A 15205-nucleotide genomic window follows, 5' to 3' on the forward strand; every position below is an offset into this window, starting at 1 on the left:
GAAAATTGTCCCTTTGGGCGAAAAATAAAATAACATATATATGTGTAGTCTTTTGTCTGTTTTATTTGTTCTGTAACATCTTCATACTTCTGGTAGTACGAATAACGCCAGCGTGGCTTTAAACTAAAAGATAGAGCCTGCCGTTAATTCTATTTTTTTAAACAAGAATAAATATTTTATAAATTTCCCCCGCTTTAAGAGGTATAAGCATCAGTCTCTCCATTATAAATTCGTAAGAATTCTGATTCCGCCGCGTAGTTTATAGTATATTATCCAAATAAATCTGATTTTGCTAGTCACAAATATAAACGTAATGAATGGACACAATTGGCTTACATATTTGCTTGATATTTATAATGCAATATTTCTCTGCTCTAATAAGAATCGATACGCTTAGATGTTAGATAAACGTACAAATGAACAACTAACCGGCAACGAAACCGGTTATTATTACTGTTATATGCGTATAAAATTTTACAATATATTCAACTCGATAATATTTCATTACTAACAAATGTAAATCCGTAATAAATAGCCGCATTGGGTTTAAATATTTATTCAAAAATCTATAGTCTCCTCTCTATCCCGACTCGATATACCCTCCGTAATCTTAAAGCCTATGCATGTAGCAATTCAGATTCTACCGAATAAGATAAAAGATATTTTTAATATCTTAATATATTAAATTATCTTAATATATTATATTTCGTATTAATTGTTATATAAGCATTACGTAATGTTACATTTATATTAAGTAAAGGAAAATGTTTTTCGAATATAAAGGATGGGATTTTGGGTTTGGTTTATTCAGTTATGGAAAGCACTCGAGGGCTATTTGCCTAAGAGGAGAAATGTGTTCGTAGAGGACTTTCAAAGGAAACTTTCTCGTATACATGCTACACATAGGGGGAAAACTACGGAAACCCCTATACTGCCAGCCCGTTCGCTGAGATTCGAACCCCGGACTGAACTACCAATGTTTTATGGCTCGGCCACTGGCGGCCCTGATGATGGGATTTTAGTGCACACATCTCTCTCTGTCTGTATAATATATATAACTTTAATTAAACTTAGGAGATAATATAATCAATTAATCAATACTATTTAGGAAATAAATTATATATATATATATATATATAATGTTGTATGAACATAAATCCATTTAGTGCGAATACAAGTTATTATTACTTGCGCAATTGCTGCAAAGTTAGTTAATAATAATTTATTTCCTAAACAGTATTGATTAATTGATTATATTATCTCCTAAGTTTAATTAAAGTAGAATTATTTTAAAAGTGTGCATCCATACTGGTAAGTTATATTTTGAAAGATGTTTTGAAGTAATTTGAAAGCAAAATGTTAATAATGTTTTAATGTTTTAACGGGGACTGGAGTTAAATCATCACGAAGAATAATATTACAATTGTAAAAGTAAAAATTAAAACATGTAATTATTGTCATTGATCGGAAATTAGTTGACTTTTCAAGGGGAACAAACCAACTCCCGTTCAATGATCAATAATTGATAAAAATACGTAAATATGAAAGTGTTTCGTCTTTACTCGAGTTATAAGTTAAAGCCAAACCGGCAATTCTAGTCAGGCCAAATATTTCCGCGAATAGTTGTTACTCAAAGAACTTATTCTCATGAAGCATTTTAGTCAATTTAATTTGAAGTAAAAATCAATTACTGTAGAGAAATCCTGTAAAACTCGAGTAATCGTCCCCGACACTATCATCTTTATGTATTTGAGTACTATATTATTTGTAGAAATTAAACATTGGAAATTGTCATTATGAAATCGAAATCAAAGTAAATTTGAAATAAACATAGAAGATTATAAAAAAGATAAATAATGCAAACTTTGTAAAAACAAATCAAAGAGAACATAAAAATAATATAAAAATAATATAAAAATAAAATAGAAAATAATATAACTCGAGTAAAGACGAAACACTTTCATATTTACGTATTTTTATTAATTATTGATCATTGAACGGGAGTTGGTTTGTTCCCCTTGAAAAGTCAACTAATTTCCGATCAATGACAATAATTACATGTTTTAATTTTTACTTTTACAATTGTAATATTATTCTTCGTGATGATTTAACTCCAGTCCCCGTTAAAACATTATTAACATTTTGCTTTCAAATTACTTCAAAACATCTTTCAAAATATAACTTACCAGTATGGATGCACATTTTTAAAATAATTCTACTTTAATTAAACTTAGGAGATAATATAATCAATTAATCAATACTGTTTAGGAAATAAATTATATATATATATATATATATATATAGTATGGATTCACTCTTTTAATATATTTCTACTTTAATTAAACTTAGGAGATAATATAATCAATTAATCAATATTGCTTAGGAAATAAATTATTATATATAATTATATATATATATATATATATATATATATATAATTATATATAATATAATATATATACTTATATATATATATATATATTATCCATATTATCCAATTATTATATATATATATATATAATTTATTTACTAAAGAAATATTGATTTTAATAGAATTATCTAAAAAGAGTGAATCCATAGTTAGCTTTTCAAAGGGAACAAATCCACTCCCGTTCAATGAACAATAATTAAGAAATAAACACGAAAGTGTTTCGTCCTCTACTCAAGTAATAAGGCGATGCCAAACTGGCAATTTAAGTTAGGCCAAATATTTCCGTGAATTGAAGGGATCGAGAACCAATGCTAGGCACCACAAAACTCATTCTGATTAAGCATTTTTGCTAATTCAATTTTGAGTGAAAAGCAATTTATGCACTAAAATTGATAAATGACTTGAGTAATTGTCCCCCGACACCCTCGTGTTTATGCATTTTAATTCAAAACTATTTGTAAAAAAATTAAACATTGGAAATTGGCATTATGAAATAGAACTCAAAGTAATTGAAGAAATAAACATTAGAAAATTACGAAATATAAGAAATATAATGCAATCTTTGCAAAAAAAAAAAAAAAAAAAAAAATCAAAAAAATCAAAAAAATAAAAACTGAAATTTAAAATATATATAATAAGAAGAACAATTTACATTCAAGTTACTTTAAAACAATTTTCGGAATGAAACTTACTAACTATGGATTCACTCTTTTTAGGTAATTCTACTAAAATTAATCTTAGGAGATAATATAATCAATATTTCTTTAGTAAATAGATTATTATTAACTTACTTTGTAGCTATTGCGCAAGTAGTAGAATAACTTGATTTCGCACTAAGTGAATTTAAGATTATATATATATATAATATATATATATATATGCGTTTCTAATAGATTATTTAGTATATTATTTCCTTTGACAAAAGTAGTTAGAATTCTATTGAAATGAAGTAACTCATTAGCCCATTTAAAATGGATGGATTAGGATTAGGATTATTCAATTATGGCAAAGCACACGAGGGCTATCTGCCTAAAGGGAGGGATGCCTTCGTGGAGGACTTTCTAAGGGAAAGTGGCTCGTATACACGTTACACATGGGGAAAACCCCAAAACGCCCATGCAGCCAGCCCGAATCGAACCTCGGACCGATCTACCAGTGTTCAGCGTCTTACCGCTCGGCCGCTGGTGGGCCCCATTTAAAATGGAATCCTGTACATGCTTAAAATGGAAACATTAGAAAGGTATAATTAAAAGCGGAGATGTAACCAACCAAACTAAGTAATTATCGTCACTGACCGGAAATATATATGTTTAGTTTAGTTTACGAGTGTGCTGCAACCCTCCTGGCCGACAATAATCAGCCTCATGGTTGACGCACCACACCCGACGAGAACAAACAAAAATACAGTTAAAAGATAAAAACAAAAAATTAAAGCACAGATTAAACAGATTAACACAGATTGTGTATCTTTAAAAATACACTCACACAATACAAAATAAGAAAAATCATAAGCATAATCGGTTAAAAAAAAACAAAAAATTGTGAGACGACACATAACTCACTCACCCAACACATAAACTCGTAAACAAAAGAAAAGCTAACATATTTAATATATATATATATATATAGTATATATGTGTATGTGTGGGCGTGAAATATACAAAATGAAAGAATACTAACATTAATTTAGCAATAGTCCTTTTAATTCCTAATTTTAATCTGGCTAGGTCCCCTTCCTGTTTTAAAACTACCAACATATGAAACTTCAGTACGTCATTTGAAAATTAATCCACATTAGTTCATTACATACGAGTAGCACTGCGGATATTTTTTAACCAATTGCAGTTCAAAATCCAAACAAAGAAGCCAAGCCTCTCTTTTTATTAGGTCTTACAACGGTAAAGTCGCTGAACACTGGTATTTCGGACCTGGGTTCCGATTCCATGTGAAGGTGTTGGTTGCATGGGCACTTTTCGTGGTTTCGCCGTCGTGTATCGTGTATACGAGCCAGTTTCCGTTAGAAAGTTCTCTATGATTTTATCTCTACCTTTAGACAGATAGCCAGCCATAGTGTTCTTTACCATAAACTCAGTAAACCAAAGTAACCAGTTTTTTATAAGTTACAGCGGCAGCATGTGGGTAGGAGATGATTTTATGATTCTTGCATGAAATAAGTCTTCTATTTGTTTCTTAATACTATTACTAGCGGCATATGCCCATCAGATGAGTGGGCCAGCCCCCAAAACAAAATTTATAGATATGAATTTATAATTATCTACCCTTGTACAATATAATTATGTACATTTGAAATTTATAGTAATGTATACCTGAATCGAAAATGCGTAAAAACATTTCAATAGGAATAAAAACAATTAAATCTTTCCAAGCAGCAAGCAATTCGTAAATAATGTTTTGATATCAAACCAGGAAACAGAAACTTTTGACACATCAGGTTAATACGTACACGTGTGATGTCATGATTTAAATTTAATGTAATATAACAACTTTTTCTCAATATCAATGAAAGACTTAACGTGGCAATCAGTTATCCTAACCTGAAGCAAAAAAGTTGTCAACAGCAGCTATTACATGCAATCATATGCTTTCTTCAACGCCAGAATATAACCTTATATAATGCCAATAATATGCTTAAGGGGTATCAGAAACACCTATACCGATAATGTTAAATTGGCCATTTTCGATGTACCTTTTCTCAAAATCTGCTGTAGATACAAGCTTGAAATTTTTTCTGTAATTAAAGTATACCAACCTGATTATACTGAAATGAGCTTTTGAAGCATTTTGAATTTTAGAGTAAATTACAGAATATTTTGTTAGGCATAGTAAAATTTAGCACTTTTCTCACACAAGAAAATTTAAAAAAAATATTTTTTTAGGTTTATTACAAAAAGCTCATTTCAGTAAATATTACGAAACCTAATAAATAAGCCATAAAAAGTTTAGGTACCTGTGAGCAGTAGTTCCTGAGAAAAGGTACATAGAGTATAAAAAAAATCACGTTTGGAGAGAAACGCGTTTTTAGGTAAAAATCCTCATTGATCAAAGCAGCAGATGACAAATTAAAACTAGATTTTTTACAGTTCTAATTTTCATAGAGATTAAAGAATGGTATTTTTAGAAAGATAAAAGTGTAGTGAATTTGAAAATGCAAAAATCCGAAATCACAATTTTTTGAAGATTTTGGGGTTCGAACACCCCTTAAACGTTTGGCAATGCTATTTTCATTTCACATTTTGTAATACTTACAAAGTTTACGATTTGAAAGCGAGCAGTGGCAACACTTTTCGAAATAAAGCAGAATTTTATCTCCAGCGAGCGAGACTGTTGCCACTCGGAAAAAAGAGTGCGAAAATTAACGCTTCCAGAGTTTCTGATTGATATCTCGGCTGATTAAAGACATATGAAAATGAAAACGGTCAAAATGGCTTCGCACGGATTTTTAAATCAGGGGATATCGCTCTCGAAACTCAACTGAGAAGGTAATGCCGCAAACGAACAGACAGATAAGAACAGATATTAACAGTGGCAGTGGGAGCCAATGGTCAGGCTATCAATCTAAGGTTTAACCAAGCGGATTTTGTGGCTGGTCAGTAGGATGAATGACTGTCAAAGCATTTTTTTTTCTGATTTCAGAAGAGAAGCCTACAGAGTCACAATTTTTAGTGATGCAGGTCATCTGAGTTACACACGATGTTTGCTACATAGGATATTTAAATTACAATGATATCTTGTTTCGTGATGTTACATTGGATAAAACTGCAGTTATTCTTGAAAGGTTGTACTTTATGTTACATTTCGCGTTTCATAGTAGCATCTTAAGTTTCATTTACATTACATTCTATATTTTTCTTACAATACATGCGTTATGATAAGGTGTAGTACTTTACACCCTAAATTATATTGTACAGTACATTATATACATGCTATATGGTAATAACTGGGGATTATTATGTTACGGTGAAACACCGAAATTTGGAGAATGTCGACTTTCACCGGTGAATGTCAACATTCACATAGTTTCTTGGTGTATGTCCGAAATATTTTCCAAATACTCTTATTTCTGACTTACACCGGTCGATGTCGACATTCACCATGTACTAATGGTGAATTTTGAACATATAACAATATTATATTTTCTTCTCCGTCATTCAGTCGCGAATAAACGCGCTTGAAACTTGGAATAAGAACTCAAGAACATGAGAAACTAAAACACACAATACATTCAAAACGCGAAAGGAAAATAATAGAAGTTAAAAACTTACTTAATTATACAGTACGTTCTAAATGAGAAAATAAAATAACAGTCATGAAAAACTTACTAAATTATGTGATTCAAATCTTATTTATTGCAACAACTTAAACTATTATGGTACTTTATGACCTCTCTTTTCGACTTTCACCAGAGCATATCTGTGATTGTCGACATACACCGGTGAGGGTCCGAATATACAAGAATGTAGTGAAATATTCGGTCTTTCACCGACGTATTTGGTGAATGTTGATATTCTCCGGTGAAAGTCGACATTCTCCAATTTCGGTCTTTCACGGTAACAATTATATTAAAGTACATACATTATATCAGAATACAAAACATTAAATCATACATTATATTATTTAATACACTATGTTTGGAATTACGTTGAATACATTGCATAATATATAATACATTATACTTTACTGCGTTCGCTTTTCACATACTACGTGTCTTTGACATAGTGTACTGGAATACAGAGCACATTATTGGCCTTAGTATACTGTACACTACATACATGGTACTAGTTACTTAGTACTTTATATAACACTGGATTACATTATTGGGTTACATAGTATACATTACATAGTAAGAAATGCGTTATACTTTACTGTGTTCGCTTTTCATAGTTGTGTGTTGATTTTCCTTTCAATACATGTGTTTCTTAGATAGATTTTAATAGTGTAGGCTATCTTTAGTGGAGGCCCTAAATGGTGTATAAGTTTAAAAAGTATTTCTCTCGCTTCTTAGCGTGCCTTCGTGGTGTAGTGGTCTGCACGCTGGACGCCTATTCCAGAGTCCCGTGGTTCGATTCCCGGCGAAAGCGTTGCTCATTTTTCATGATTCCTGCTTCCAAAAAATACCTAAAGTCTCTACAGTGGCGCCCGAACTAAAAGGGTGGTGGATGATGATTCTCCACACACAAAATTTTGTCCCCTGAAAACCCATTCGCCCTTTAAAAAAGGGGGAGTATATAAGGTATTTCTACCATCTTCTTAGCGTGCCTTCGTGGTGTCGTGGTCTGCGCTCTGGGTGCGTATTCCTGAGGTCCGTGGTTCGATTCCCGGCGAAGGCGTTGCTCATTTTTCATGATTCCTGCTTCCAAAAAATACCTTATGTCTCTACAGTGGCGCCCGAACTAAAAGGGGGGTGGATGATGATTCTCCACACCCAAGATTTGGAGATTGGGTCCCCTGAAACCCCATTCTTCCTTTAAAAAATGGGGAGTATATAAGGTATTTCTACCATCTTCTTAGCGTGCCTTCGTGGTGTCGTGGTCTGCGCTCTGGGCGCCTATTCCTGAGGTCCATGGTTCGATTCCCGACGAAGGCGTTGCTCATTTTTCATTATTCCTGCTTGCAAAAAATACCTAATGTCTCCAGAAGCTACAGGAAGTTTTGAAGTTACTATTACTCTTGGAGATTCAATATTAAAACAACCGACATTAGTGCAGCAAAACTTCTTAAAAACACACACATAACAACATTTTATTGCTTTAAAAACAGTTTCCGAGGAAATTCCAAGTAGACAGTTACCGTGATAGATTATGCCGAAACGCAATAATAATATGCAACAGCCCTGCTACCATTCACATCCTATATAAAGTTCATGTTATTTCTTTAGTTGTTTAAGTAGCTCTTTTTTAAAGTTAGATATATGCTTATATATTAGTTCATGCATTGCACTTTCTTCCACGTGGGAAGAACCCATATGTTTCCCAAGGCCGGAAACCCAGTGGAAATCTCCTCCAAACCAAATGGAATAAATGTTCCATTATGTAGATTACGAGCAGACATATATAAAGTTCAGACCTTATGCATTTCGAATGCATGATGTATAATTAACCAGCGGTCAGACTTGCACATAGCGAACAATTTAATATTAAGGGAATGTATATGACATTTTCAAACTCTAAACAAGGAGTTCGAGTTTAGAAGTACTTCAAATAGCATACGCATGTGCTGCGATTCGCTGTCTCGTATGCAACTGCTGTTGTGATTCATTCGTTCTGTTTTAATGATATTTAAGTTTATAAATGATTTTATTTGATGGGTGGCGATGGTAATAATTGCTATCGAATAGGCTGCGGCTCTTATTGCTAATCAGATTTCCTTAAAGTTCGACATCGTGTAGTCTCTTCTGTCATTAAACTACGGAGTTATTCAAAAAGAATGACCCGATTTCGGGTAGCTATATTTTGTTACGGACATCCCGTTTCGTTTTCTTCGGAAGAATAAAATCTAAGAAACGTCTTAAAGACCAGACGTGAATTATCACTATGTCGCACAAAGGACAGGGACTCTTTTACTTGACTCAAATAAAAGTTAACAGAAGATACCACTGCTGCTTGCAAAATATGGTCAGCAATTATGGTTTAAAACAAAGATAAAGAATTTGACTTAATTAAGTAACAGTAAACGATTCAATAAATAGAAAATATTTAATTGAAGCTATGAGAGAATTTGCAATACCTGAAAAACTTATAAATTTGGTCACCATTACTCTTACTGAGACAAAACTTAGGGTTAAAATCCAGAATAATCTTTCTGAGCTTATAGTTGTTTCAAATGGGATCAGACAGGGTGATGCACTGGCCTGCTTGCTTTTTAAAATTGCCCTCCAAAAATCATAAAAGACTCCAATATTAAGGGGGCTCATACACCTTAAACCCCCTAAGATCTTCGAATACGTGACTGTTGCAAGAATTGAGATAACTTATTTATTTTAAAAGCAATTGCTTCCAACTTTTTATGGCTGACTACATAATATAGCTGCTGCTTTCTGAAATTGTAATCAGAACGTTTGTGTTGCCACAAATATTTTTATAATTTAATCCGCTTTGAGACAAAACTTTGCCATGTTTTCACCTTGCGCGCACAGTTTAAAATTATCTGTTGCATTATTTAATTCCGTAGTTTATATATAGCTTTTATAACATTTGGAAACTACTGTAAACCAAAAAAAAAACTGAGAATTTCATGTTAAAGTTTTATTTTATTTGGAGTGGAGTTTATAAAGTGTATTTTATTAAAAAAATCTGTAATGTTTTCTGCATAAAATTTTTTAATATTAAAATATTCATCAGATTTTTGGTTCAGTTAGAAAATAGTGCCCATATAAAGAATTCCATCCAATTTCAAGTATATACCATTAGGCATTTTTAAAATATCATGCGCGCAAGGTGGAAACATGACAAAAACTTTTGTCACAAAGTGGATTAAATTACAAAAATATTTGTGGCAACACAAACTTTCTGGTTACTAGTTTCCAAAGCAGCTATATTATGCAGTCAGCTGTAAAAGATTGGAGGTAATTACTTTTCAAATAAATAAAATATCTCAATTCATGCAACAGTCACATAATTCGAAGCTCATAAGGGGTTTAAGGTGTATCAGCCCCCTTAATACTCGTGGAGCTATCTTTAACAAATCTGTTCAGAGTTTTGGGTTTGCTGACGATATTGACTTAGTCTCACGCAATCGCCAGTCACTTAGAGAGGCTTTTACATCTCTAGAGGCTGCAGCCAGCAAAATGCATCTAGCAATCAAGCAAAATAAAGCTAAATACGTGCCATATGGTAATAACAACAATCCCTATTTTGAAATTGGGAATTTCGAATTTGAAACTGTTAGCAAATTCAAATATTTAGCATCAGAAGTTAATTCTCTCAATGATTTAATGCCCAAAATCCGTAGCAGAGTCACATATGCTAACCGATTTTTTTCGGTCTCACAAAATACTTGAAGTCTAACTTCACTAGCAAAAACAACGAAGATTTTTAATTTACAAAAGCTTAATCAGACGCATTTTTACATACTCTGCTGAGACCTGGGCAATGACAGAAAAATCTAAAAGTATTATTTCTGTCTTTGAATGAAAACTTTTGAGAAGTAATTTTGGTGGCATAAAATGTAACAATATCTGGAGAAGAAGAACAAACACTGAACTCTATAAATCCTTTCAAGGAATAGATATAGTAAAATATACAAGGATTCAGAGAATTAAATGGGCAGGACACCTGTACAGAATGGATGAAAATCGAGTAACTAAAAAGATCTTCTCGGCCAGACCATTCAGCACCCGGAAAAGAGGGAGACTTTTTTATTTAATTAATTATTAATTAATTAATTTTCAATCGTTAATAAAATACTTTTTATTCATCAAGTTCAAATTAATATTTTTAAACTTGTAGTGAATGACATTTGATGTTAGTACAGTTTCTTCACGCAATTTCAAAAAATTTGTTTGTATTTAAAAAATTTTTTCTGTTGACCTAAGTAGTGATTGACTTTCAATTTTTTTTATTTAAGTAATATTCAATCGTTAATAAAATACTTTTTATTCATTCACTCAAGTTCAAATACATTTTTTTAAACTTGTAGAGAATGACACTTGATATTAATGCAGTTTTTTCTATGCATTATTAAAATATGATCAATTTTAAAAAGTTTTCATTAAAACAAATTTTTGTAATTTTAAAATTTATTTTTATATTTTTAAAATTTTTCTTTGTTGACCTAAGTGGGAATTGATTTAATTTTTTATATTACTTTTTTTAAAAATTTAAATAATCTACAATTAATTGAAATATATTTCATATTGTTGATTAAACAATATCATACTCTTCTGTAAAGAAGAGAAACATCCCTATCTCTGTTGCAATTTCTTAAAAATGTCATTTTGCAGCAGAGAAGAGAATTAAAACTGCGAAAAAGGAGCAATGATTCTCATTTCTTCCATTTAAATCCAAAGTATACACTTGGGTACAAACAGAGTTGCTCTTCCGTTACGTCACTGACTTAATTTGCTCAAAAGCAACAATTCCCTACTCTATTTGTGCCTTCATTTCTCCCACTTCTGCACATCATGTGACATCAGTATTGGGAAGAGCCTAATCTTGTTAGTGTACTGACGTAGTTGAAACCTTTGGTTACTAGTTACTTTGCTTTATGGAGTTATTAAACTTGTAGAGTCATTACGTTAATTGGAAGTAGAAAACATGAAAAATATGCAACCGCCTTCGCCAGGAATCGAACCACGGACTTCAGGAATACCGGCCCAGCGTGCTACTGTTACACCACGAAGGCACGCTAGGGAAGTGGGGGAATTACCTTATACACTCCCCTTTTTAAAGGGCGACTAGGGTTTTAGGGGACCTAGTCGCCAAATCTTGGGTGCGGAGAATCATCATCCACAGCTGTTTTAGTTCGGGCGCCACTTGTAGAGTTATTAGGTTAATTGGAAGCAGACAAGATGAAAAATTAATAACGCCTTCGCCGGGAATCGAACCACGAACCTCTGGAATACTGACCCAACACGCTACCGTTACACCACGAAGGCACGCTAGGGAAGTGGGAGCGCCCTTTTAAAGAGCGACTAGGGTTTTAGGAGACCTAGTCGCCAAATCCTGGGTGCGGAGAATCATCATCCACAACCATTTTAGTTCGGGCGCCACTTGTAGAGTCGTTAGGTTAATTGGAAGCAGAAAGGAGGAAAAATATGCAACCGCCTTCGCCTGGAATCGAACCACGGACCTCTGGAATACCGGCCCAGCGTGCTACCGTTACACCACGAAGGCACGCTAGGGAGGTGGGAGAAATACCTTATATACTCCCCTTTTTAAAGGGCGACTAGGGTTTTAGGGGACCTAGTCGCCAAATCCTGGGTGCGGAGAATCATCATCCACAGCCCTTTTAGTTCGGGCGCCACTTGCAGAGTCATTAGGTTAATTGGAAGCAGACAAGATGAAAATTTAACAACGCCTTCGCTGGGAATCGAACCACGGACCTCTGGAATACCGGCCCAGCGTGCTACCGTTACACCACGAAGGCACGCTAGGGAAGTGGGAGAAATATCTTATAAACTGTTATGTTTATTAAATTCCTTTCGTACTGAAATTTTTCTTTTCGAAACAAATTCGTATAAATACACTTGCTGCACAGTAAAATGCAAGCTTAATTAGTGAATTTGTGTCCTGTAAAGTGTGTATCTTTATTTTTCCATTATAGCATCTATGCTATTAAAATCTGTGTGCGCCTCGGCAAGTTGAATTTCGAGAGAGGTACCCCCCTCCGGGATTTTTCCGAGTGGAGGCAGCCTCGCGTACTGGAGATAAAAATCTGCTTTATTTTGAAAAGTGTTTGCACTGCTAACTTTCAAATTGTAGAGTTTGTTAATAAAACTTAGACGCGATTCTGTGTGACGTCATTATTAAGTCGAAAATCTTTCGTTAATGTCTTCAGCATTCTAAATAAACAGCTGCTATTGGCAACATTTTTGTTTCAGGTTAGGATAATTCATATGGTCTGTTACTGCCGCGTTAACTCTTTTATTGATATCGAGAAAGCTTTTTTATATTACATCAAATTTAAACCATGATGCCATACGTATTAACCTGAAGTGTCAAAAGTTTCTGTTTCCTGGATTAGCAACAAAAAATTATTTACTAATTTCTTGTTACTTGGAATGACTGATCTGAATTACAAAATCAAGCTAACTTTCACATTTGCATTTTACAGCTCATCTGAGTTCTCTCGTCCACAAAGCATTTCCATTAAACGACGTATTATTGGCTCAGAGAGGCTTTAGCGTCGAATTACTAAAAGCGTTGAATCATTTTTCAGATTGTTGCCACAGAATATTAACTCCATGTATTATTTTTAAAGAAATTAAATAATGCAGAATCTGCATGCATATTTCTCGTATTGTGCTATTAGACTCAAAACGAGATTTTGCGTTGAATCACTTCACAAACTGTTGCCACCAACTATTATCGCCCTCTATTATATTTAAAGAAATAAAGTAATTAAGAATTTGCATAAATGTATGACTTTTTCGCATTGTGAAAAACAAAGGTACCTAGAGACATCAAATTTAGAATAGCGTAGTCCAAGACCCGAATATGAGAACCTGGAAGTCCGAATTTGGAATATTTTCTATTATCTATTTTTAATATTTCATATTTTCTAAAACTCTAACGAATTCTTGACTAAAAGTCTCAACGATTTTAAAGTGAACAGAACGGAATAAAACATCTTTATCTGCAGCGCGCGAGACTGTGTATCGGAAATTCTAAAGATATTCTGTTTTTAAATAGTTTTAGCCTAATTTTTTTCGAAATGTGTTTGTTGTGTGAATGAAAGCAAAAACGCAATTTTGGGTGTAATATTGTAAAGACATTAGATTAATTGGAAGCCAGCGAGATGAAAAATTAGCAACCGCCTTCGCCGGGAATCGAACCACGGACCTCTGGAATACCGGCCCAGCGTGCTACCGTTACACCACGAAGGCCCGCTAGGGAAGTTGGAGACATACCTTATAATATAAAATCTGAAAGCTTTCAGACTTTTTCTTTTCTTTTTTTTTTTTTCTTTACATTTAATTGTCAGAATTTATTTGTATGTTGTGTTATCCGTTGCTGTTGTTTCTTATTTGAAATTATATTACCGAAAAGAAATTTCTCAAACTGTAAATCCTACAGCCGGCCAATATCTTCTTTGTCCAGTGTTGCCGACCTACGAAAAGAAATTTCGAGTTTTCTGATAAAAATCTGAATTCTGTTTTCATGTGAAAGTAATAATATACCTGGTAATACACATCCTTCTCCACCCCTCAAATAAAATACGAATATCGAAAAAAAAAAAAAAAATCTCCGGAAAATATCCGACCTGGCAATATTACACCAGATGTAATCTCATAACGTATCTCTTATAATCTTCGATAAGTTGACCACTGCAGGAGCAGATGAAGGAAAAAATAAATACACACACACATACACTAAAAAAGAAAGGATGATGTCAAAATGCATTACATTTTGAAGCGTTATTACATTTATATATATTTGTAAATGGAAACTACTTTATGGTTTCTAAGGGGGAAGGTTGCAGCAAAACGAAAGCTTTTTGCCTAAACTCAAAATGTGGTATGCACACTGGAAAAAAGCAAAAAGGGGGAAATATTCGCAGAAATAAACAACAAATACATAAAACAAAATGCATTTCTATATAAAAATGTATTTCTTTAAAGGGCATTTCTTCCTTCTCGTAATCTAAGCTGACCAAGGTCCCTGTTTCGCATTGGTGGAGGCATGCTGTCCAGCTATTGGTTAAGTGCTCTTTCGCAAAGTGAGTAGAACCACATAAGCATAAAATGTTTTTTTGGTATCTTCTGAGAGATGTAAAAAAGCGATTAGATTGAGACTGGAGGACCTTTTACGGACATTTTGTGGGGGAGACTGTTTTGGGGGTTGGAAAAGCTTTATGTAATCATGGTCGAAAGGATGAAGGGGGTTGTACCGATTTTTTTTATCTCTTTTCAAGTAATATTTCCTTTCTGTTTTTGCGATTTAATGCACTGAGACGCTTGCCTATAATACTGGAAATATCGCAGTAACAACGCTTTTGACAAATTGCTTGCTTCTCAATATGCATTTTAAAAAATATATTCTTTTTTATTCCAGCTCTAGCTTGTGTTTGGAAGTTGAATTTTATTTTATCCTACAT

General features: G+C 33.2%; 1 protein-coding gene and 1 non-coding gene across 3 annotated transcripts in view; both read left to right on the forward strand.

Moving 5' to 3' along the window:
* LOC118184528 (LIM domain only protein 3-like) overlaps positions 1 to 15205 on the forward strand; it is a 428883-nt gene that overhangs the window by 277574 nt on the left and 136104 nt on the right. The window lies entirely within an intron of this gene.
* TRNAR-CCU (transfer RNA arginine (anticodon CCU)) lies at positions 7458 to 7530 on the forward strand. The gene has a single exon. It is a non-coding gene; the product is annotated as a tRNA-Arg (tRNA).

This window comes from Stegodyphus dumicola, chromosome 8 (assembly GCF_044657685.1).
Source record: "Stegodyphus dumicola isolate Sdum_Otavi_A_Nest chromosome 8, ASM4465768v1".
Taxonomy (NCBI): domain Eukaryota; kingdom Metazoa; phylum Arthropoda; class Arachnida; order Araneae; family Eresidae; genus Stegodyphus; species Stegodyphus dumicola.